The sequence below is a fragment of the Schistocerca serialis genome, chromosome 7 (genome assembly GCF_023864345.2).
Source record: "Schistocerca serialis cubense isolate TAMUIC-IGC-003099 chromosome 7, iqSchSeri2.2, whole genome shotgun sequence".
Taxonomy (NCBI): domain Eukaryota; kingdom Metazoa; phylum Arthropoda; class Insecta; order Orthoptera; family Acrididae; genus Schistocerca; species Schistocerca serialis.
In genome coordinates this window covers 612,972,728-612,995,426 of record NC_064644.1, presented here as the reverse complement: position 1 = coordinate 612,995,426, position 22,699 = coordinate 612,972,728, and positions in this window count along the sequence as shown.

Below are 22,699 nucleotides of genomic sequence, written 5' to 3'. Positions count from 1 at the left end.
GCCGATATATTTCGCCTGTGGACGAGGCATTTGGTTACCTTTAGAGAGTCGTAGTTACTCTTGCCAATTGTTCCCCGTTTTACCACAGTCACATTTTCAAGCTTTCTCTCGCCAGTTCACCTGAAGCGATACGCAGTTATCTGTCGCCATAAAGACTTTCACAGTACGCCTGCCGGGAGCTTCTCGAGTTTGCCGATGTATTTCGCCTGTTGACGAGGCATTTAGTTACCTTAAGAGAGTCATAGTTACTCCTGTCAGTTGCTCCCCGTTTTACGACAGTCTCAGTTTCAAACTTCTTCTAGCCAGTTCTCCTAAAGCGATACGCCATTATCTGTCAACATAATGACTTTCACAGAACTCCTGCCGGAGCTTCTCGAGTTTGCCGATATATTCCATGTGTTGACGAGGCATTTGGATGCCTTAAGAGAGTTATAGTTAAACCTGTCAGTTGCTCTCCGTTCTACAACAGTCACATCTACAAGCTTACTCTGGCCACATCACCTGAAGCGATACGCCATTATCTGTCGACATAAAGACTTTCACAGTACTCCTGCTAGTAGCTCCTCCAGTTTGCCCATGTATTTCGCCTGTTGACGAGGCATTTGGCTACCTTAAGAGAGTCATAGTTACTCCTGCCAGTGTCTCCCCGTTAAACCACAGTCACATCTACAAGCTCACTCTGCCACGTTCACCACAAGCGGTACGCCATTATTTGTCGACATTATGACCTTCACAGTACTCCTGCTGGGAGCTTCTCGAGTTTGCCGATATATTTCGCCTGTGGACGAGGCATTTGGTTACCTTTAGAGAGTCGTAGTTACTCTTGCCAATTGTTCCCCGTTTTACCACAGTCACATTTTCAAGCTTTCTCTCGCCAGTTCACCTGAAGCGATACGCAGTTATCTGTCGCCATAAAGACTTTCACAGTACGCCTGCCGGGAGCTTCTCGAGTTTGCCGATGTATTTCGCCTGTTGACGAGGCATTTAGTTACCTTAAGAGAGTCATAGTTACTCCTGTCAGTTGCTCCCCGTTTTACGACAGTCTCAGTTTCAAACTTCTTCTAGCCAGTTCTCCTAAAGCGATACGCCATTATCTGTCAACATAATGACTTTCACAGAACTCCTGCCGGAGCTTCTCGAGTTTGCCGATATATTCCATGTGTTGACGAGGCATTTGGATGCCTTAAGAGAGTTATAGTTAAACCTGTCAGTTGCTCTCCGTTCTACAACAGTCACATCTACAAGCTTACTCTGGCCACATCACCTGAAGCGATACGCCATTATCTGTCGACATAAAGACTTTCACAGTACTCCTGCTAGTAGCTCCTCCAGTTTGCCCATGTATTTCGCCTGTTGACGAGGCATTTGGCTACCTTAAGAGAGTCATAGTTACTCCTGCCAGTGTCTCCCCGTTAAACCACAGTCACATCTACAAGCTCACTCTGCCACGTTCACCACAAGCGGTACGCCATTATTTGTCGACATTATGACCTTCACAGTACTCCTGCTGGGAGCTTCTCGAGTTTGCCGATATATTTCGCCTGTGGACGAGGCATTTGGTTACCTTTAGAGAGTCGTAGTTACTCTTGCCAATTGTTCCCCGTTTTACCACAGTCACATTTTCAAGCTTTCTCTCGCCAGTTCACCTGAAGCGATACGCCATTATCTGTCGACATAAAGACTTTCACAGTACTCATGCTAGTTGCTCCTCCAGTTTGCCGATGTATTTCGCCTGTTGACGAGGCATTTGGCTACCTTAAGAGAGTCATAGTTACTCCTGCTAGTGTCTCCCCGTTAAGCCACAGTCACATCTACAAGCTCACTCTGCCACGTTCACCACAAGCGGTACGCCATTATTTGTCGACATTATGACCTTCACAGTACTCCTGCTGGGAGCTTCTCGAGTTTGCCGATATATTTCGCCTGTGGACGAGGCATTTGGTTACCTTTAGAGAGTCGTAGTTACTCTTGCCAATTGTTCCCCGTTTTACCACAGTCACATTTTCAAGCTTTCTCTCGCCAGTTCACCTGAAGCGATACGCCATTATCTGTCGACATAAAGACTTTCACAGTACTCATGCTAGTTGCTCCTCCAGTTTGCCGATGTATTTCGCCTGTTGACGTGGCATTTGGCTACCTTAAGAGAGTCATAGTTACTCCTGCTAGTGTCTCCCCGTTAAGCCACAGTCACATCTACAAGCTCACTCTGCCACGTTCACCACAAGCGGTACGCCATTATTTGTCGACATTATGACCTTCACAGTACTCCTGCTGGGAGCTTCTCGAGTTTGCCGATATATTTCGCCTGTGGACGAGGCATTTGGTTACCTTTAGAGAGTCGTAGTTACTCTTGCCAATTGTTCCCCGTTTTACCACAGTCACATTTTCAAGCTTTCTCTCGCCAGTTCACCTGAAGCGATACGCCATTATCTGTCGACATAAAGACTTTCACAGTACTCATGCTAGTTGCTCCTCCAGTTTGCCGATGTATTTCGCCTGTTGACGAGGCATTTGGCTACCTTAAGAGAGTCATAGTTACTCCTGCTAGTGTCTCCCCGTTAAGCCACAGTCACATCTACAAGCTCACTCTGCCACGTTCACCACAAGCGGTACGCCATTATTTGTCGACATTATGACCTTCACAGTACTCCTGCTGGGAGCTTCTCGAGTTTGCCGATATATTTCGCCTGTGGACGAGGCATTTGGTTACCTTTAGAGAGTCGTAGTTACTCTTGCCAATTGTTCCCCGTTTTACCACAGTCACATTTTCAAGCTTTCTCTCGCCAGTTCACCTGAAGCGATACGCCATTATCTGTCGACATAAAGACTTTCACAGTACTCATGCTAGTTGCTCCTCCAGTTTGCCGATGTATTTCGCCTGTTGACGTGGCATTTGGCTACCTTAAGAGAGTCATAGTTACTCCTGCTAGTGTCTCCCCGTTAAGCCACAGTCACATCTACAAGCTCACTCTGCCACGTTCACCACAAGCGGTACGCCATTATTTGTCGACATTATGACCTTCACAGTACTCCTGCTGGGAGCTTCTCGAGTTTGCCGATATATTTCGCCTGTGGACGAGGCATTTGGTTACCTTTAGAGAGTCGTAGTTACTCTTGCCAATTGTTCCCCGTTTTACCACAGTCACATTTTCAAGCTTTCTCTCGCCAGTTCACCTGAAGCGATACGCCATTATCTGTCGACATAAAGACTTTCACAGTACTCATGCTAGTTGCTCCTCCAGTTTGCCGATGTATTTCGCCTGTTGACGAGGCATTTGGCTACCTTAAGAGAGTCATAGTTACTCCTGCTAGTGTCTCCCCGTTAAGCCACAGTCACATCTACAAGCTCACTCTGCCACGTTCACCACAAGCGGTACGCCATTATTTGTCGACATTATGACCTTCACAGTACTCCTGCTGGGAGCTTCTCGAGTTTGCCGATATATTTCGCCTGTGGACGAGGCATTTGGTTACCTTTAGAGAGTCGTAGTTACTCTTGCCAATTGTTCCCCGTTTTACCACAGTCACATTTTCAAGCTTTCTCTCGCCAGTTCACCTGAAGCGATACGCAGTTATCTGTCGCCATAAAGACTTTCACAGTACGCCTGCCGGGAGCTTCTCGAGTTTGCCGATGTATTTCGCCTGTTGACGAGGCATTTAGTTACCTTAAGAGAGTCATAGTTACTCCTGTCAGTTGCTCCCCGTTTTACGACAGTCTCAGTTTCAAACTTCTTCTAGCCAGTTCTCCTAAAGCGATACGCCATTATCTGTCAACATAATGACTTTCACAGAACTCCTGCCGGAGCTTCTCGAGTTTGCCGATATATTCCATGTGTTGACGAGGCATTTGGATGCCTTAAGAGAGTTATAGTTAAACCTGTCAGTTGCTCTCCGTTCTACAACAGTCACATCTACAAGCTTACTCTGGCCACATCACCTGAAGCGATACGCCATTATCTGTCGACATAAAGACTTTCACAGTACTCCTGCTAGTAGCTCCTCCAGTTTGCCCATGTATTTCGCCTGTTGACGAGGCATTTGGCTACCTTAAGAGAGTCATAGTTACTCCTGCCAGTGTCTCCCCGTTAAACCACAGTCACATCTACAAGCTCACTCTGCCACGTTCACCACAAGCGGTACGCCATTATTTGTCGACATTATGACCTTCACAGTACTCCTGCTGGGAGCTTCTCGAGTTTGCCGATATATTTCGCCTGTGGACGAGGCATTTGGTTACCTTTAGAGAGTCGTAGTTACTCTTGCCAATTGTTCCCCGTTTTACCACAGTCACATTTTCAAGCTTTCTCTCGCCAGTTCACCTGAAGCGATACGCAGTTATCTGTCGCCATAAAGACTTTCACAGTACGCCTGCCGGGAGCTTCTCGAGTTTGCCGATGTATTTCGCCTGTTGACGAGGCATTTAGTTACCTTAAGAGAGTCATAGTTACTCCTGTCAGTTGCTCCCCGTTTTACGACAGTCTCAGTTTCAAACTTCTTCTAGCCAGTTCTCCTAAAGCGATACGCCATTATCTGTCAACATAATGACTTTCACAGAACTCCTGCCGGAGCTTCTCGAGTTTGCCGATATATTCCATGTGTTGACGAGGCATTTGGATGCCTTAAGAGAGTTATAGTTAAACCTGTCAGTTGCTCTCCGTTCTACAACAGTCACATCTACAAGCTTACTCTGGCCACATCACCTGAAGCGATACGCCATTATCTGTCGACATAAAGACTTTCACAGTACTCCTGCTAGTAGCTCCTCCAGTTTGCCCATGTATTTCGCCTGTTGACGAGGTATTTGGCTACCTTAAGAGAGTCATAGTTACTCCTGCCAGTGTCTCCCCGTTAAACCACAGTCACATCTACAAGCTCACTCTGCCACGTTCACCACAAGCGGTACGCCATTATTTGTCGACATTATGACCTTCACAGTACTCCTGCTGGGAGCTTCTCGAGTTTGCCGATATATTTCGCCTGTGGACGAGGCATTTGGTTACCTTTAGAGAGTCGTAGTTACTCTTGCCAATTGTTCCCCGTTTTACCACAGTCACATTTTCAAGCTTTCTCTCGCCAGTTCACCTGAAGCGATACGCCATTATCTGTCGACATAAAGACTTTCACAGTACTCATGCTAGTTGCTCCTCCAGTTTGCCGATGTATTTCGCCTGTTGACGAGGCATTTGGCTACCTTAAGAGAGTCATAGTTACTCCTGCTAGTGTCTCCCCGTTAAGCCACAGTCACATCTACAAGCTCACTCTGCCACGTTCACCACAAGCGGTACGCCATTATTTGTCGACATTATGACCTTCACAGTACTCCTGCTGGGAGCTTCTCGAGTTTGCCGATATATTTCGCCTGTGGACGAGGCATTTGGTTACCTTTAGAGAGTCGTAGTTACTCTTGCCAATTGTTCCCCGTTTTACCACAGTCACATTTTCAAGCTTTCTCTCGCCAGTTCACCTGAAGCGATACGCCATTATCTGTCGACATAAAGACTTTCACAGTACTCATGCTAGTTGCTCCTCCAGTTTGCCGATGTATTTCGCCTGTTGACGAGGCATTTGGCTACCTTAAGAGAGTCATAGTTACTCCTGCTAGTGTCTCCCCGTTAAGCCACAGTCACATCTACAAGCTCACTCTGCCACGTTCACCACAAGCGGTACGCCATTATTTGTCGACATTATGACCTTCACAGTACTCCTGCTGGGAGCTTCTCGAGTTTGCCGATATATTTCGCCTGTGGACGAGGCATTTGGTTACCTTTAGAGAGTCGTAGTTACTCTTGCCAATTGTTCCCCGTTTTACCACAGTCACATTTTCAAGCTTTCTCTCGCCAGTTCACCTGAAGCGATACGCAGTTATCTGTCGCCATAAAGACTTTCACAGTACGCCTGCCGGGAGCTTCTCGAGTTTGCCGATGTATTTCGCCTGTTGACGAGGCATTTAGTTACCTTAAGAGAGTCATAGTTACTCCTGTCAGTTGCTCCCCGTTTTACGACAGTCTCAGTTTCAAACTTCTTCTAGCCAGTTCTCCTAAAGCGATACGCCATTATCTGTCAACATAATGACTTTCACAGAACTCCTGCCGGAGCTTCTCGAGTTTGCCGATATATTCCATGTGTTGACGAGGCATTTGGATGCCTTAAGAGAGTTATAGTTAAACCTATCAGTTGCTCTCCGTTCTACAACAGTCACATCTACAAGCTTACTCTGGCCACATCACCTGAAGCGATACGCCATTATCTGTCGACATAAAGACTTTCACAGTACTCCTGCTAGTAGCTCCTCCAGTTTGCCCATGTATTTCGCCTGTTGACGAGGCATTTGGCTACCTTAAGAGAGTCATAGTTACTCCTGCCAGTGTCTCCCCGTTAAACCACAGTCACATCTACAAGCTCACTCTGCCACGTTCACCACAAGCGGTACGCCATTATTTGTCGACATTATGACCTTCACAGTACTCCTGCTGGGAGCTTCTCGAGTTTGCCGATATATTTCGCCTGTGGACGAGGCATTTGGTTACCTTTAGAGAGTCGTAGTTACTCTTGCCAATTGTTCCCCGTTTTACCACAGTCACATTTTCAAGCTTTCTCTCGCCAGTTCACCTGAAGCGATACGCAGTTATCTGTCGCCATAAAGACTTTCACAGTACGCCTGCCGGGAGCTTCTCGAGTTTGCCGATGTATTTCGCCTGTTGACGAGGCATTTAGTTACCTTAAGAGAGTCATAGTTACTCCTGTCAGTTGCTCCCCGTTTTACGACAGTCTCAGTTTCAAACTTCTTCTAGCCAGTTCTCCTAAAGCGATACGCCATTATCTGTCAACATAATGACTTTCACAGAACTCCTGCCGGAGCTTCTCGAGTTTGCCGATATATTCCATGTGTTGACGAGGCATTTGGATGCCTTAAGAGAGTTATAGTTAAACCTGTCAGTTGCTCTCCGTTCTACAACAGTCACATCTACAAGCTTACTCTGGCCACATCACCTGAAGCGATACGCCATTATCTGTCGACATAAAGACTTTCACAGTACTCCTGCTAGTAGCTCCTCCAGTTTGCCCATGTATTTCGCCTGTTGACGAGGTATTTGGCTACCTTAAGAGAGTCATAGTTACTCCTGCCAGTGTCTCCCCGTTAAACCACAGTCACATCTACAAGCTCACTCTGCCACGTTCACCACAAGCGGTACGCCATTATTTGTCGACATTATGACCTTCACAGTACTCCTGCTGGGAGCTTCTCGAGTTTGCCGATATATTTCGCCTGTGGACGAGGCATTTGGTTACCTTTAGAGAGTCGTAGTTACTCTTGCCAATTGTTCCCCGTTTTACCACAGTCACATTTTCAAGCTTTCTCTCGCCAGTTCACCTGAAGCGATACGCCATTATCTGTCGACATAAAGACTTTCACAGTACTCATGCTAGTTGCTCCTCCAGTTTGCCGATGTATTTCGCCTGTTGACGAGGCATTTGGCTACCTTAAGAGAGTCATAGTTACTCCTGCTAGTGTCTCCCCGTTAAGCCACAGTCACATCTACAAGCTCACTCTGCCACGTTCACCACAAGCGGTACGCCATTATTTGTCGACATTATGACCTTCACAGTACTCCTGCTGGGAGCTTCTCGAGTTTGCCGATATATTTCGCCTGTGGACGAGGCATTTGGTTACCTTTAGAGAGTCGTAGTTACTCTTGCCAATTGTTCCCCGTTTTACCACAGTCACATTTTCAAGCTTTCTCTCGCCAGTTCACCTGAAGCGATACGCCATTATCTGTCGACATAAAGACTTTCACAGTACTCATGCTAGTTGCTCCTCCAGTTTGCCGATGTATTTCGCCTGTTGACGAGGCATTTGGCTACCTTAAGAGAGTCATAGTTACTCCTGCTAGTGTCTCCCCGTTAAGCCACAGTCACATCTACAAGCTCACTCTGCCACGTTCACCACAAGCGGTACGCCATTATTTGTCGACATTATGACCTTCACAGTACTCCTGCTGGGAGCTTCTCGAGTTTGCCGATATATTTCGCCTGTGGACGAGGCATTTGGTTACCTTTAGAGAGTCGTAGTTACTCTTGCCAATTGTTCCCCGTTTTACCACAGTCACATTTTCAAGCTTTCTCTCGCCAGTTCACCTGAAGCGATACGCAGTTATCTGTCGCCATAAAGACTTTCACAGTACGCCTGCCGGGAGCTTCTCGAGTTTGCCGATGTATTTCGCCTGTTGACGAGGCATTTAGTTACCTTAAGAGAGTCATAGTTACTCCTGTCAGTTGCTCCCCGTTTTACGACAGTCTCAGTTTCAAACTTCTTCTAGCCAGTTCTCCTAAAGCGATACGCCATTATCTGTCAACATAATGACTTTCACAGAACTCCTGCCGGAGCTTCTCGAGTTTGCCGATATATTCCATGTGTTGACGAGGCATTTGGATGCCTTAAGAGAGTTATAGTTAAACCTGTCAGTTGCTCTCCGTTCTACAACAGTCACATCTACAAGCTTACTCTGGCCACATCACCTGAAGCGATACGCCATTATCTGTCGACATAAAGACTTTCACAGTACTCCTGCTAGTAGCTCCTCCAGTTTGCCCATGTATTTCGCCTGTTGACGAGGCATTTGGCTACCTTAAGAGAGTCATAGTTACTCCTGCCAGTGTCTCCCCGTTAAACCACAGTCACATCTACAAGCTCACTCTGCCACGTTCACCACAAGCGGTACGCCATTATTTGTCGACATTATGACCTTCACAGTACTCCTGCTGGGAGCTTCTCGAGTTTGCCGATATATTTCGCCTGTGGACGAGGCATTTGGTTACCTTTAGAGAGTCGTAGTTACTCTTGCCAATTGTTCCCCGTTTTACCACAGTCACATTTTCAAGCTTTCTCTCGCCAGTTCACCTGAAGCGATACGCAGTTATCTGTCGCCATAAAGACTTTCACAGTACGCCTGCCGGGAGCTTCTCGAGTTTGCCGATGTATTTCGCCTGTTGACGAGGCATTTAGTTACCTTAAGAGAGTCATAGTTACTCCTGTCAGTTGCTCCCCGTTTTACGACAGTCTCAGTTTCAAACTTCTTCTAGCCAGTTCTCCTAAAGCGATACGCCATTATCTGTCAACATAATGACTTTCACAGAACTCCTGCCGGAGCTTCTCGAGTTTGCCGATATATTCCATGTGTTGACGAGGCATTTGGATGCCTTAAGAGAGTTATAGTTAAACCTGTCAGTTGCTCTCCGTTCTACAACAGTCACATCTACAAGCTTACTCTGGCCACATCACCTGAAGCGATACGCCATTATCTGTCGACATAAAGACTTTCACAGTACTCCTGCTAGTAGCTCCTCCAGTTTGCCCATGTATTTCGCCTGTTGACGAGGTATTTGGCTACCTTAAGAGAGTCATAGTTACTCCTGCCAGTGTCTCCCCGTTAAACCACAGTCACATCTACAAGCTCACTCTGCCACGTTCACCACAAGCGGTACGCCATTATTTGTCGACATTATGACCTTCACAGTACTCCTGCTGGGAGCTTCTCGAGTTTGCCGATATATTTCGCCTGTGGACGAGGCATTTGGTTACCTTTAGAGAGTCGTAGTTACTCTTGCCAATTGTTCCCCGTTTTACCACAGTCACATTTTCAAGCTTTCTCTCGCCAGTTCACCTGAAGCGATACGCCATTATCTGTCGACATAAAGACTTTCACAGTACTCATGCTAGTTGCTCCTCCAGTTTGCCGATGTATTTCGCCTGTTGACGAGGCATTTGGCTACCTTAAGAGAGTCATAGTTACTCCTGCTAGTGTCTCCCCGTTAAGCCACAGTCACATCTACAAGCTCACTCTGCCACGTTCACCACAAGCGGTACGCCATTATTTGTCGACATTATGACCTTCACAGTACTCCTGCTGGGAGCTTCTCGAGTTTGCCGATATATTTCGCCTGTGGACGAGGCATTTGGTTACCTTTAGAGAGTCGTAGTTACTCTTGCCAATTGTTCCCCGTTTTACCACAGTCACATTTTCAAGCTTTCTCTCGCCAGTTCACCTGAAGCGATACGCAGTTATCTGTCGCCATAAAGACTTTCACAGTACGCCTGCCGGGAGCTTCTCGAGTTTGCCGATGTATTTCGCCTGTTGACGAGGCATTTAGTTACCTTAAGAGAGTCATAGTTACTCCTGTCAGTTGCTCCCCGTTTTACGACAGTCTCAGTTTCAAACTTCTTCTAGCCAGTTCTCCTAAAGCGATACGCCATTATCTGTCAACATAATGACTTTCACAGAACTCCTGCCGGAGCTTCTCGAGTTTGCCGATATATTCCATGTGTTGACGAGGCATTTGGATGCCTTAAGAGAGTTATAGTTAAACCTGTCAGTTGCTCTCCGTTCTACAACAGTCACATCTACAAGCTTACTCTGGCCACATCACCTGAAGCGATACGCCATTATCTGTCGACATAAAGACTTTCACAGTACTCCTGCTAGTAGCTCCTCCAGTTTGCCCATGTATTTCGCCTGTTGACGAGGCATTTGGCTACCTTAAGAGAGTCATAGTTACTCCTGCCAGTGTCTCCCCGTTAAACCACAGTCACATCTACAAGCTCACTCTGCCACGTTCACCACAAGCGGTACGCCATTATTTGTCGACATTATGACCTTCACAGTACTCCTGCTGGGAGCTTCTCGAGTTTGCCGATATATTTCGCCTGTGGACGAGGCATTTGGTTACCTTTAGAGAGTCGTAGTTACTCTTGCCAATTGTTCCCCGTTTTACCACAGTCACATTTTCAAGCTTTCTCTCGCCAGTTCACCTGAAGCGATACGCAGTTATCTGTCGCCATAAAGACTTTCACAGTACGCCTGCCGGGAGCTTCTCGAGTTTGCCGATGTATTTCGCCTGTTGACGAGGCATTTAGTTACCTTAAGAGAGTCATAGTTACTCCTGTCAGTTGCTCCCCGTTTTACGACAGTCTCAGTTTCAAACTTCTTCTAGCCAGTTCTCCTAAAGCGATACGCCATTATCTGTCAACATAATGACTTTCACAGAACTCCTGCCGGAGCTTCTCGAGTTTGCCGATATATTCCATGTGTTGACGAGGCATTTGGATGCCTTAAGAGAGTTATAGTTAAACCTGTCAGTTGCTCTCCGTTCTACAACAGTCACATCTACAAGCTTACTCTGGCCACATCACCTGAAGCGATACGCCATTATCTGTCGACATAAAGACTTTCACAGTACTCCTGCTAGTAGCTCCTCCAGTTTGCCCATGTATTTCGCCTGTTGACGAGGTATTTGGCTACCTTAAGAGAGTCATAGTTACTCCTGCCAGTGTCTCCCCGTTAAACCACAGTCACATCTACAAGCTCACTCTGCCACGTTCACCACAAGCGGTACGCCATTATTTGTCGACATTATGACCTTCACAGTACTCCTGCTGGGAGCTTCTCGAGTTTGCCGATATATTTCGCCTGTGGACGAGGCATTTGGTTACCTTTAGAGAGTCGTAGTTACTCTTGCCAATTGTTCCCCGTTTTACCACAGTCACATTTTCAAGCTTTCTCTCGCCAGTTCACCTGAAGCGATACGCCATTATCTGTCGACATAAAGACTTTCACAGTACTCATGCTAGTTGCTCCTCCAGTTTGCCGATGTATTTCGCCTGTTGACGAGGCATTTGGCTACCTTAAGAGAGTCATAGTTACTCCTGCTAGTGTCTCCCCGTTAAGCCACAGTCACATCTACAAGCTCACTCTGCCACGTTCACCACAAGCGGTACGCCATTATTTGTCGACATTATGACCTTCACAGTACTCCTGCTGGGAGCTTCTCGAGTTTGCCGATATATTTCGCCTGTGGACGAGGCATTTGGTTACCTTTAGAGAGTCGTAGTTACTCTTGCCAATTGTTCCCCGTTTTACCACAGTCACATTTTCAAGCTTTCTCTCGCCAGTTCACCTGAAGCGATACGCAGTTATCTGTCGCCATAAAGACTTTCACAGTACGCCTGCCGGGAGCTTCTCGAGTTTGCCGATGTATTTCGCCTGTTGACGAGGCATTTAGTTACCTTAAGAGAGTCATAGTTACTCCTGTCAGTTGCTCCCCGTTTTACGACAGTCTCAGATTCAAACTTCTTCTAGCCAGTTCTCCTAAAGCGATACGCCATTATCTGTCAACATAATGACTTTCACAGAACTCCTGCCGGAGCTTCTCGAGTTTGCCGATATATTCCATGTGTTGACGAGGCATTTGGATGCCTTAAGAGAGTTATAGTTATACCTGTCAGTTGCTCTCCGTTCTACAACAGTCACATCTACAAGCTTACTCTGGCCACATCACCTGAAGCGATACGCCATTATCTGTCGACATAAAGACTTTCACAGTACTCCTGCTAGTAGCTCCTCCAGTTTGCCCATGTATTTCGCCTGTTGACGAGGCATTTGGCTACCTTAAGAGAGTCATAGTTACTCCTGCCAGTGTCTCCCCGTTAAACCACAGTCACATCTACAAGCTCACTCTGCCACGTTCACCACAAGCGGTACGCCATTATTTGTCGACATTATGACCTTCACAGTACTCCTGCTGGGAGCTTCTCGAGTTTGCCGATATATTTCGCCTGTGGACGAGGCATTTGGTTACCTTTAGAGAGTCGTAGTTACTCTTGCCAATTGTTCCCCGTTTTACCACAGTCACATTTTCAAGCTTTCTCTCGCCAGTTCACCTGAAGCGATACGCAGTTATCTGTCGCCATAAAGACTTTCACAGTACGCCTGCCGGGAGCTTCTCGAGTTTGCCGATGTATTTCGCCTGTTGACGAGGCATTTAGTTACCTTAAGAGAGTCATAGTTACTCCTGTCAGTTGCTCCCCGTTTTACGACAGTCTCAGTTTCAAACTTCTTCTAGCCAGTTCTCCTAAAGCGATACGCCATTATCTGTCAACATAATGACTTTCACAGAACTCCTGCCGGAGCTTCTCGAGTTTGCCGATATATTCCATGTGTTGACGAGGCATTTGGATGCCTTAAGAGAGTTATAGTTATACCTGTCAGTTGCTCTCCGTTCTACAACAGTCACATCTACAAGCTTACTCTGGCCACATCACCTGAAGCGATACGCCATTATCTGTCGACATAAAGACTTTCACAGTACTCCTGCTAGTAGCTCCTCCAGTTTGCCCATGTATTTCGCCTGTTGACGAGGCATTTGGCTACCTTAAGAGAGTCATAGTTACTCCTGCCAGTGTCTCCCCGTTAAACCACAGTCACATCTACAAGCTCACTCTGCCACGTTCACCACAAGCGGTACGCCATTATTTGTCGACATTATGACCTTCACAGTACTCCTGCTGGGAGCTTCTCGAGTTTGCCGATATATTTCGCCTGTGGACGAGGCATTTGGTTACCTTTAGAGAGTCGTAGTTACTCTTGCCAATTGTTCCCCGTTTTACCACAGTCACATTTTCAAGCTTTCTCTCGCCAGTTCACCTGAAGCGATACGCAGTTATCTGTCGCCATAAAGACTTTCACAGTACGCCTGCCGGGAGCTTCTCGAGTTTGCCGATGTATTTCGCCTGTTGACGAGGCATTTAGTTACCTTAAGAGAGTCATAGTTACTCCTGTCAGTTGCTCCCCGTTTTACGACAGTCTCAGTTTCAAACTTCTTCTAGCCAGTTCTCCTAAAGCGATACGCCATTATCTGTCAACATAATGACTTTCACAGAACTCCTGCCGGAGCTTCTCGAGTTTGCCGATATATTCCATGTGTTGACGAGGCATTTGGATGCCTTAAGAGAGTTATAGTTAAACCTGTCAGTTGCTCTCCGTTCTACAACAGTCACATCTACAAGCTTACTCTGGCCACATCACCTGAAGCGATACGCCATTATCTGTCGACATAAAGACTTTCACAGTACTCCTGCTAGTAGCTCCTCCAGTTTGCCCATGTATTTCGCCTGTTGACGAGGTATTTGGCTACCTTAAGAGAGTCATAGTTACTCCTGCCAGTGTCTCCCCGTTAAACCACAGTCACATCTACAAGCTCACTCTGCCACGTTCACCACAAGCGGTACGCCATTATTTGTCGACATTATGACCTTCACAGTACTCCTGCTGGGAGCTTCTCGAGTTTGCCGATATATTTCGCCTGTGGACGAGGCATTTGGTTACCTTTAGAGAGTCGTAGTTACTCTTGCCAATTGTTCCCCGTTTTACCACAGTCACATTTTCAAGCTTTCTCTCGCCAGTTCACCTGAAGCGATACGCAGTTATCTGTCGCCATAAAGACTTTCACAGTACGCCTGCCGGGAGCTTCTCGAGTTTGCCGATGTATTTCGCCTGTTGACGAGGCATTTAGTTACCTTAAGAGAGTCATAGTTACTCCTGTCAGTTGCTCCCCGTTTTACGACAGTCTCAGTTTCAAACTTCTTCTAGCCAGTTCTCCTAAAGCGATACGCCATTATCTGTCAACATAATGACTTTCACAGAACTCCTGCCGGAGCTTCTCGAGTTTGCCGATATATTCCATGTGTTGACGAGGCATTTGGATGCCTTAAGAGAGTTATAGTTAAACCTGTCAGTTGCTCTCCGTTCTACAACAGTCACATCTACAAGCTTACTCTGGCCACATCACCTGAAGCGATACGCCATTATCTGTCGACATAAAGACTTTCACAGTACTCCTGCTAGTAGCTCCTCCAGTTTGCCCATGTATTTCGCCTGTTGACGAGGCATTTGGCTACCTTAAGAGAGTCATAGTTACTCCTGCCAGTGTCTCCCCGTTAAACCACAGTCACATCTACAAGCTCACTCTGCCACGTTCACCACAAGCGGTACGCCATTATTTGTCGACATTATGACCTTCACAGTACTCCTGCTGGGAGCTTCTCGAGTTTGCCGATATATTTCGCCTGTGGACGAGGCATTTGGTTACCTTTAGAGAGTCGTAGTTACTCTTGCCAATTGTTCCCCGTTTTACCACAGTCACATTTTCAAGCTTTCTCTCGCCAGTTCACCTGAAGCGATACGCAGTTATCTGTCGCCATAAAGACTTTCACAGTACGCCTGCCGGGAGCTTCTCGAGTTTGCCGATGTATTTCGCCTGTTGACGAGGCATTTAGTTACCTTAAGAGAGTCATAGTTACTCCTGTCAGTTGCTCCCCGTTTTACGACAGTCTCAGTTTCAAACTTCTTCTAGCCAGTTCTCCTAAAGCGATACGCCATTATCTGTCAACATAATGACTTTCACAGAACTCCTGCCGGAGCTTCTCGAGTTTGCCGATATATTCCATGTGTTGACGAGGCATTTGGATGCCTTAAGAGAGTTATAGTTAAACCTGTCAGTTGCTCTCCGTTCTACAACAGTCACATCTACAAGCTTACTCTGGCCACATCACCTGAAGCGATACGCCATTATCTGTCGACATAAAGACTTTCACAGTACTCCTGCTAGAAGCTCCTCCAGTTTGCCCATGTATTTCGCCTGTTGACGAGGTATTTGGCTACCTTAAGAGAGTCATAGTTACTCCTGCCAGTGTCTCCCCGTTAAACCACAGTCACATCTACAAGCTCACTCTGCCACGTTCACCACAAGCGGTACGCCATTATTTGTCGACATTATGACCTTCACAGTACTCCTGCTGGGAGCTTCTCGAGTTTGCCGATATATTTCGCCTGTGGACGAGGCATTTGGTTACCTTTAGAGAGTCGTAGTTACTCTTGCCAATTGTTCCCCGTTTTACCACAGTCACATTTTCAAGCTTTCTCTCGCCAGTTCACCTGAAGCGATACGCCATTATCTGTCGACATAAAGACTTTCACAGTACTCATGCTAGTTGCTCCTCCAGTTTGCCGATGTATTTCGCCTGTTGACGAGGCATTTGGCTACCTTAAGAGAGTCATAGTTACTCCTGCTAGTGTCTCCCCGTTAAGCCACAGTCACATCTACAAGCTCACTCTGCCACGTTCACCACAAGCGGTACGCCATTATTTGTCGACATTATGACCTTCACAGTACTCCTGCTGGGAGCTTCTCGAGTTTGCCGATATATTTCGCCTGTGGACGAGGCATTTGGTTACCTTTAGAGAGTCGTAGTTACTCTTGCCAATTGTTCCCCGTTTTACCACAGTCACATTTTCAAGCTTTCTCTCGCCAGTTCACCTGAAGCGATACGCAGTTATCTGTCGCCATAAAGACTTTCACAGTACGCCTGCCGGGAGCTTCTCGAGTTTGCCGATGTATTTCGCCTGTTGACGAGGCATTTAGTTACCTTAAGAGAGTCATAGTTACTCCTGTCAGTTGCTCCCCGTTTTACGACAGTCTCAGTTTCAAACTTCTTCTAGCCAGTTCTCCTAAAGCGATACGCCATTATCTGTCAACATAATGACTTTCACAGAACTCCTGCCGGAGCTTCTCGAGTTTGCCGATATATTCCATGTGTTGACGAGGCATTTGGATGCCTTAAGAGAGTTATAGTTAAACCTGTCAGTTGCTCTCCGTTCTACAACAGTCACATCTACAAGCTTACTCTGGCCACATCACCTGAAGCGATACGCCATTATCTGTCGACATAAAGACTTTCACAGTACTCCTGCTAGTAGCTCCTCCAGTTTGCCCATGTATTTCGCCTGTTGACGAGGTATTTGGCTACCTTAAGAGAGTCATAGTTACTCCTGCCAGTGTCTCCCCGTTAAACCACAGTCACATCTACAAGCTCACTCTGCCACGTTCACCACAAGCGGTACGCCATTATTTGTCGACATTATGACCTTCACAGTACTCCTGCTGGGAGCTTCTCGAGTTTGCCGATATATTTCGCCTGTGGACGAGGCATTTGGTTACCTTTAGAGAGTCGTAGTTACTCTTGCCAATTGTTCCCCGTTTTACCACAGTCACATTTTCAAGCTTTCTCTCGCCAGTTCACCTGAAGCGATACGCCATTATCTGTCGACATAAAGACTTTCACAGTACTCATGCTAGTTGCTCCTCCAGTTTGCCGATGTATTTCGCCTGTTGACGAGGCATTTGGCTACCTTAAGAGAGTCATAGTTACTCCTGCTAGTGTCTCCCCGTTAAGCCACAGTCACATCTACAAGCTCACTCTGCCACGTTCACCACAAGCGGTACGCCATTATTTGTCGACATTATGACCTTCACAGTACTCCTGCTGGGAGCTTCTCGAGTTTGCCGATATATTTCGCCTGTGGACGAGGCATTTGGTTACCTTTAGAGAGTCGTAGTTACTCTTGCCAATTGTTCCCCGTTTTACCACAGTCACATTTTCAAGCTTTCTCTCGCCAGTTCACCTGAAGCGATACGCAGTTATCTGTCGCCATAAAGACTTTCACAGTACGCCTGCCGGGAGCTTCTCGAGTTTGCCGATGTATTTCGCCTGTTGACGAGGCATTTAGTTACCTTAAGAGAGTCATAGTTACTCCTGTCAGTTGCTCCCCGTTTTACGACAGTCTCAGTTTCAAACTTCTTCTAGCCAGTTCTCCTAAAGCGATACGCCATTATCTGTCAACATAATGACTTTCACAGAACTCCTGCCGGAGCTTCTCGAGTTTGCCGATATATTCCATGTGTTGACGAGGCATTTGGATGCCTTAAGAGAGTTATAGTTATACCTGTCAGTTGCTCTCCGTTCTACAACAGTCACATCTACAAGCTTACTCTGGCCACATCACCTGAAGCGATACGCCATTATCTGTCGACATAAAGACTTTCACAGTACTCCTGCTAGTAGCTCCTCCAGTTTGCCCATGTATTTCGCCTGTTGACGAGGCATTTGGCTACCTTAAGAGAGTCATAGTTACTCCTGCCAGTGTCTCCCCGTTAAACCACAGTCACATCTACAAGCTCACTCTGCCACGTTCACCACAAGCGGTACGCCATTATTTGTCGACATTATGACCTTCACAGTACTCCTGCTGGGAGCTTCTCGAGTTTGCCGATATATTTCGCCTGTGGACGAGGCATTTGGTTACCTTTAGAGAGTCGTAGTTACTCTTGCCAATTGTTCCCCGTTTTACCACAGTCACATTTTCAAGCTTTCTCTCGCCAGTTCACCTGAAGCGATACGCAGTTATCTGTCGCCATAAAGACTTTCACAGTACGCCTGCCGGGAGCTTCTCGAGTTTGCCGATGTATTTCGCCTGTTGACGAGGCATTTAGTTACCTTAAGAGAGTCATAGTTACTCCTGTCAGTTGCTCCCCGTTTTACGACAGTCTCAGTTTCAAACTTCTTCTAGCCAGTTCTCCTAAAGCGATACGCCATTATCTGTCAACATAATGACTTTCACAGAACTCCTGCCGGAGCTTCTCGAGTTTGCCGATATATTCCATGTGTTGACGAGGCATTTGGATGCCTTAAGAGAGTTATAGTTAAACCTGTCAGTTGCTCTCCGTTCTACAACAGTCACATCTACAAGCTTACTCTGGCCACATCACCTGAAGCGATACGCCATTATCTGTCGACATAAAGACTTTCACAGTACTCCTGCTAGTAGCTCCTCCAGTTTGCCCATGTATTTCGCCTGTTGACGAGGTATTTGGCTACCTTAAGAGAGTCATAGTTACTCCTGCCAGTGTCTCCCCGTTAAACCACAGTCACATCTACAAGCTCACTCTGCCACGTTCACCACAAGCGGTACGCCATTATTTGTCGACATTATGACCTTCACAGTACTCCTGCTGGGAGCTTCTCGAGTTTGCCGATATATTTCGCCTGTGGACGAGGCATTTGGTTACCTTTAGAGAGTCGTAGTTACTCTTGCCAATTGTTCCCCGTTTTACCACAGTCACATTTTCAAGCTTTCTCTCGCCAGTTCACCTGAAGCGATACGCCATTATCTGTCGACATAAAGACTTTCACAGTACTCATGCTAGTTGCTCCTCCAGTTTGCCGATGTATTTCGCCTGTTGACGAGGCATTTGGCTACCTTAAGAGAGTCATAGTTACTCCTGCTAGTGTCTCCCCGTTAAGCCACAGTCACATCTACAAGCTCACTCTGCCACGTTCACCACAAGCGGTACGCCATTATTTGTCGACATTATGACCTTCACAGTACTCCTGCTGGGAGCTTCTCGAGTTTGCCGATATATTTCGCCTGTGGACGAGGCATTTGGTTACCTTTAGAGAGTCGTAGTTACTCTTGCCAATTGTTCCCCGTTTTACCACAGTCACATTTTCAAGCTTTCTCTCGCCAGTTCACCTGAAGCGATACGCAGTTATCTGTCGCCATAAAGACTTTCACAGTACGCCTGCCGGGAGCTTCTCGAGTTTGCCGATGTATTTCGCCTGTTGACGAGGCATTTAGTTACCTTAAGAGAGTCATAGTTACTCCTGTCAGTTGCTCCCCGTTTTACGACAGTCTCAGATTCAAACTTCTTCTAGCCAGTTCTCCTAAAGCGATACGCCATTATCTGTCAACATAATGACTTTCACAGAACTCCTGCCGGAGCTTCTCGAGTTTGCCGATATATTCCATGTGTTGACGAGGCATTTGGATGCCTTAAGAGAGTTATAGTTATACCTGTCAGTTGCTCTCCGTTCTACAACAGTCACATCTACAAGCTTACTCTGGCCACATCACCTGAAGCGATACGCCATTATCTGTCGACATAAAGACTTTCACAGTACTCCTGCTAGTAGCTCCTCCAGTTTGCCCATGTATTTCGCCTGTTGACGAGGCATTTGGCTACCTTAAGAGAGTCATAGTTACTCCTGCCAGTGTCTCCCCGTTAAACCACAGTCACATCTACAAGCTCACTCTGCCACGTTCACCACAAGCGGTACGCCATTATTTGTCGACATTATGACCTTCACAGTACTCCTGCTGGGAGCTTCTCGAGTTTGCCGATATATTTCGCCTGTGGACGAGGCATTTGGTTACCTTTAGAGAGTCGTAGTTACTCTTGCCAATTGTTCCCCGTTTTACCACAGTCACATTTTCAAGCTTTCTCTCGCCAGTTCACCTGAAGCGATACGCAGTTATCTGTCGCCATAAAGACTTTCACAGTACGCCTGCCGGGAGCTTCTCGAGTTTGCCGATGTATTTCGCCTGTTGACGAGGCATTTAGTTACCTTAAGAGAGTCATAGTTACTCCTGTCAGTTGCTCCCCGTTTTACGACAGTCTCAGTTTCAAACTTCTTCTAGCCAGTTCTCCTAAAGCGATACGCCATTATCTGTCAACATAATGACTTTCACAGAACTCCTGCCGGAGCTTCTCGAGTTTGCCGATATATTCCATGTGTTGACGAGGCATTTGGATGCCTTAAGAGAGTTATAGTTATACCTGTCAGTTGCTCTCCGTTCTACAACAGTCACATCTACAAGCTTACTCTGGCCACATCACCTGAAGCGATACGCCATTATCTGTCGACATAAAGACTTTCACAGTACTCCTGCTAGTAGCTCCTCCAGTTTGCCCATGTATTTCGCCTGTTGACGAGGCATTTGGCTACCTTAAGAGAGTCATAGTTACTCCTGCCAGTGTCTCCCCGTTAAACCACAGTCACATCTACAAGCTCACTCTGCCACGTTCACCACAAGCGGTACGCCATTATTTGTCGACATTATGACCTTCACAGTACTCCTGCTGGGAGCTTCTCGAGTTTGCCGATATATTTCGCCTGTGGACGAGGCATTTGGTTACCTTTAGAGAGTCGTAGTTACTCTTGCCAATTGTTCCCCGTTTTACCACAGTCACATTTTCAAGCTTTCTCTCGCCAGTTCACCTGAAGCGATACGCAGTTATCTGTCGCCATAAAGACTTTCACAGTACGCCTGCCGGGAGCTTCTCGAGTTTGCCGATGTATTTCGCCTGTTGACGAGGCATTTAGTTACCTTAAGAGAGTCATAGTTACTCCTGTCAGTTGCTCCCCGTTTTACGACAGTCTCAGTTTCAAACTTCTTCTAGCCAGTTCTCCTAAAGCGATACGCCATTATCTGTCAACATAATGACTTTCACAGAACTCCTGCCGGAGCTTCTCGAGTTTGCCGATATATTCCATGTGTTGACGAGGCATTTGGATGCCTTAAGAGAGTTATAGTTAAACCTGTCAGTTGCTCTCCGTTCTACAACAGTCACATCTACAAGCTTACTCTGGCCACATCACCTGAAGCGATACGCCATTATCTGTCGACATAAAGACTTTCACAGTACTCCTGCTAGTAGCTCCTCCAGTTTGCCCATGTATTTCGCCTGTTGACGAGGTATTTGGCTACCTTAAGAGAGTCATAGTTACTCCTGCCAGTGTCTCCCCGTTAAACCACAGTCACATCTACAAGCTCACTCTGCCACGTTCACCACAAGCGGTACGCCATTATTTGTCGACATTATGACCTTCACAGTACTCCTGCTGGGAGCTTCTCGAGTTTGCCGATATATTTCGCCTGTGGACGAGGCATTTGGTTACCTTTAGAGAGTCGTAGTTACTCTTGCCAATTGTTCCCCGTTTTACCACAGTCACATTTTCAAGCTTTCTCTCGCCAGTTCACCTGAAGCGATACGCAGTTATCTGTCGCCATAAAGACTTTCACAGTACGCCTGCCGGGAGCTTCTCGAGTTTGCCGATGTATTTCGCCTGTTGACGAGGCATTTAGTTACCTTAAGAGAGTCATAGTTACTCCTGTCAGTTGCTCCCCGTTTTACGACAGTCTCAGTTTCAAACTTCTTCTAGCCAGTTCTCCTAAAGCGATACGCCATTATCTGTCAACATAATGACTTTCACAGAACTCCTGCCGGAGCTTCTCGAGTTTGCCGATATATTCCATGTGTTGACGAGGCATTTGGATGCCTTAAGAGAGTTATAGTTAAACCTGTCAGTTGCTCTCCGTTCTACAACAGTCACATCTACAAGCTTACTCTGGCCACATCACCTGAAGCGATACGCCATTATCTGTCGACATAAAGACTTTCACAGTACTCCTGCTAGTAGCTCCTCCAGTTTGCCCATGTATTTCGCCTGTTGACGAGGTATTTGGCTACCTTAAGAGAGTCATAGTTACTCCTGCCAGTGTCTCCCCGTTAAACCACAGTCACATCTACAAGCTCACTCTGCCACGTTCACCACAAGCGGTACGCCATTATTTGTCGACATTATGACCTTCACAGTACTCCTGCTGGGAGCTTCTCGAGTTTGCCGATATATTTCGCCTGTGGACGAGGCATTTGGTTACCTTTAGAGAGTCGTAGTTACTCTTGCCAATTGTTCCCCGTTTTACCACAGTCACATTTTCAAGCTTTCTCTCGCCAGTTCACCTGAAGCGATACGCCATTATCTGTCGACATAAAGACTTTCACAGTACTCATGCTAGTTGCTCCTCCAGTTTGCCGATGTATTTCGCCTGTTGACGAGGCATTTGGCTACCTTAAGAGAGTCATAGTTACTCCTGCTAGTGTCTCCCCGTTAAGCCACAGTCACATCTACAAGCTCACTCTGCCACGTTCACCACAAGCGGTACGCCATTATTTGTCGACATTATGACCTTCACAGTACTCCTGCTGGGAGCTTCTCGAGTTTGCCGATATATTTCGCCTGTGGACGAGGCATTTGGTTACCTTTAGAGAGTCGTAGTTACTCTTGCCAATTGTTCCCCGTTTTACCACAGTCACATTTTCAAGCTTTCTCTCGCCAGTTCACCTGAAGCGATACGCAGTTATCTGTCGCCATAAAGACTTTCACAGTACGCCTGCCGGGAGCTTC